Genomic DNA, 4,026 nt, shown 5'->3' with positions numbered 1-4,026 from the left:
GAAATTTTATGTCCTAAGACGATGCCTTCATTAACCATAAAGTGGCACTTCTCCCAATTCAAGACAAGATTGGTATCCTTACATCTCTGCAAGACTCGATCAAGGTTGCTGAGGCAATCATCAAAAGAAGACCCGTAAATGGAGAAGTCATCCATGAAAACCTCAACAATGTTTTCACAAAAGTCAGAGAATATAGCCATCATACATCTTTGAAAGGTGGCAGGTGTGTTACATAAGCCAAAAGGCATACGTATATAAGCAAAGGTACCGAAAGGGCAGGTGAAAGTGGTTTTCTCCTGATTAGATTGTGCAACTGGTATTTGGGAGAAACCAGAATAACCATCTAGGAAGCAGAAGTGTGTGTGTTTAGACAATCTTTCTAGCATTTGGTCGATAAAAGGCAAAGGGTAATGATCTTTCCTAGTGGCTTTATTCAATTTCCTAAAATCAATCACCATCCTATAGCTAGTAATAATCCTCTGTGGGATCAATTCATCCTTATCAGTAGGGACAACCGTAATACCTCCCTTCTTAGGGACGCAATGCACCGGAATCACCCAATCACTATGAGCAACATGATAGATAATACCTGCTTCCAAGAGCTTTAGTATTTGTTTTCTTACTACCTCTTTCATCTTAGGATTTAATCTCCGTTGATGATCGGCAACTAGTTTGGAATCAGGATCGGTTTTAATCTTGTGCTGGCATAGAGTGGGACTAATGCCCTTAAGATCATCAAGAGTATATCCAATAGCAACACGGTGCTTCCTCAGAGTTTTTAGTAACTTCTTTTCTTCATGCTCTGAGAGGCTAGCACTAATAATAACGGGATATATCTCTTTTTCATCAAGATAAGCATACTTAAGAGTATCAGGCAACTGTTTGAGCTCGAACACAGGATCACCCTTTGGTGGGGGTTGATCTCCAAGCAGTTCAATAGGCAAATTACTCTTAAGGATATGATATTGTTCAAACATATCTCATCCCTTTCATCCATATGCATATCATTTTCATGCTCAAGCAAGTATTGCTCTAAAGGATCACTAGGAGGCACGGCAATAGAAGCTAGGGCAATAATTTCATCCTTACTAGGCAACTCTTTTTCATGAGGTTGTCTACCAAACTTGGAGAAATTGAACTCATGTGACACACCTTCAAAGCCAACAGTGGCAGTTTGATTCTCACAGTCAATATGAGCATTGACAGTATTGAGGAAAGGTCTGCCAAATATGATGGGACAAAAGCTATCTTGTGTGGTAGCAAGAACGAGGAAATCAGCAGGATACTTCGTTTTACCACACAAGAGTTCAACATCTCTAACAATTCCCACATGGCAGATAGTATCTCTATTGGCAAGCTGAGTAGTGACATCAATAGTTTCCATATCGACAGGTGCAATATCGTCTTTAATTTCATCATATAAGGGTTGAGGTATTGCACTAACACTAGCACCCACGTCACATAAACCATGATAACAATGATCTCCTATCTTAACAGAAACAACACGCGTGCCAACAACAGGCCTATGTTTGTCTCTAGCATGAGGTTTAGCAATTCTAGCAGCATCTTCACAAAAGTGAATATCATGGCCATCAACATCGTCGGACAGGAGATCTTTGGTAATAGCAATGCTAGGTTCAACTCTAATTTGCTCAGGGGGTGTATATGTTCTAATGTAGCCTCTACGTATCACAGTTGAAGCTTTAGAATGATCCTTTATCCTAACAGGGAAAGGTGGTTTCTCAATGTAAGCACTGGGAACAATAGGATCATTATAGGCAATGACTTTCTCTTCAACTGGATTGGGTTTAGAGCAAGTCTAGTAGAGCCCTCAAACCCTTAAAAATAACCGCTTTTTTTACAGTTTTCGTCGAAAAAACGGCGTAGACTAGAACCCTTAAACCCGTAAAAAAAATTAGAGGTCCAACCCTCAAATGCCTTCCCAGCCTGTAGAAGTGAGGGTTGGGAGGAAAAACTCCCCCAACCCGCACTCCTCTTCCCAGATCGTGCGGGAGGGAATTCCCCCGCTTCCCAACCTCCTCCGGCCGCCTCGCCGCCATGGAGGCTTCCCCCGCCGCCGCGCCCACGCCCGCTGCTGCGCCCGCCGCCCCGCCCGCCGCCGGGCCCGCCCCGCCCGCCCCCGCCCCCGGCCTACAGCCGACCGTGGCCGACGTGGTGGCGGCGACCCACGTCGGGGCCAAGCGGCAGCGGGCGGGCCTCGCACCGCCTACTGCCGCCTCCCCGGCTCCCGCCCCGGCCACCGTCCCCGCCCCGGCGCCCGCCCCCACCGCCGCGCCCGCCCCCAAGGAGAGTCGGCCGAAGGTGTCCTCCCGTGGGTCGCGAGGGGCTTCCTCCAAGGTCTTTGACGCGTCCCCGAAGCGGAAGAAGGTCGCGGCGCGGAAGAAGCCCGCGGCCCCGCCCGTCGCCGTCGCCGAACCTCCTCCCGCCGTGCACGAGGTGTTCGAGGAAATGGCAACCCCATCCTCGTTCATGGACCTCCTCCAAGATGCGGAGGTGGACCTCGGGGCTCCGCCTCTAGAACCCTTTAGGGTTGGTGACGACTTGGAGGAAGATGAGGAGGATGAAGGGGATGACGAGGAGGAGGTGGCCGAGATAGGGGAGGAGGCATTCACCGCCGCTTCCCGCCCACACGCGCGGTCGACAAACTACACCGAAGCGGGAGATATCCTCCTTGTTCGTGCTTGGGCATCTGTGGGGATGGATGCAACCACCGGCACCGATCAAACCGGTAAATGGTATTGGCACAGGATCAAGGGCAACTATTGTAGGATCAAGCCGAAGAATAGTGGGTTCATCTCTCGTAGTTACCGGTCGCTTCAAGGCCGGTGGGAGTTGATGAAGCCCGCTTGTGCTCGTTGGAGTGCGGCCATGGACCAAGTGAGGGATGCACCACCTAGTGGAACCGTGGAGAGTGACTATGTGAGTACATATCTCTTCACTATTTTGATTATGTGTGTGTACTATGCTATTGGTGGGTTCTTATGTGATTATGTGTGGTTGATAGGAGACAATTGCCGGCATGAGGTACAAGGAGATGGCCGCTTCCAAGGGCAAGCCATTCCCATTTAAGCATGCTTGGGCAATTCTTCAAACCTTTGACAAGAGAGGGGGAAGATGATGGTGCCGATGAGAGGGGGAAGATGATGATTGTGTGATGTAAAAACTATTAAACCATGCATCAATGATCTTTATTTCCATGTTTGTTTGAAGGTTTATTGTGTTTTTCTAGTGAAAATTGTGATATGCCAAATGAAACTTTTAAGGGTTGGGGTTGGGGCAAAGACTAGAACCCTCAAGCCCAACCCTTATAACGGAATATTCTGTTATAAGGGTTGGGTTTGAGGGTTCTAGTCTTTGCCCCTATTTTTCAACCCTTAAAAGTGACAAAAATGGCCAATTCTCAACCCTTAAAACTGGTTTTAGATTTAAGGGTTTGAGGGTTCTACTAGAGATGCTCTTAACTACATTGACTTCTAAGGGAGGATGATACTTAAACCACTTCTCTTTAGGGATATCAATATGAGCAGCAAATGATTGACACAATGAAGCTACTATCTCAGAGTCAAGTCCATACTTAGCGCTAAAATCACAAAAAGTATTTGTTTCGACAAAGGATTTAATGCAATCAAACTTGAAATTCATACCTGACTCTTACCTTCATCAAACTCCCAATCTTCAGAGTTGCGTTTGATTATTTCCAATAAATTCCATCTGAAGTCAATATCTCTCTTCATAAAAGAATCGGTACAAGAAGTGTCAAGCATGGTGCAATCGTCATGAGAAAGCCGAGCATAGAAGTTTTGAATGATAATTTCTCTCGAGAGCTCATGGTTGGGGCATGAATATAACATTAATTTAAGCCTCCCCCAAGCTTGAGCGATGCTTTCTCTGTCACGAGGCCAAAAATTATAAATATAATTCCGATCACGATGTACTAGATGCATAGGATAAAACTTTTAATTAAATTCCAATTTCAACCGGTTGTAGTTCCATGATCCAGTATCA

This window comes from Hordeum vulgare, chromosome 1H (genome assembly GCF_904849725.1).
Source record: "Hordeum vulgare subsp. vulgare chromosome 1H, MorexV3_pseudomolecules_assembly, whole genome shotgun sequence".
In the NCBI taxonomy this organism is placed as follows: Eukaryota; Viridiplantae; Streptophyta; class Magnoliopsida; order Poales; family Poaceae; genus Hordeum; species Hordeum vulgare.
This window is presented reverse-complemented; position numbering follows the sequence as displayed.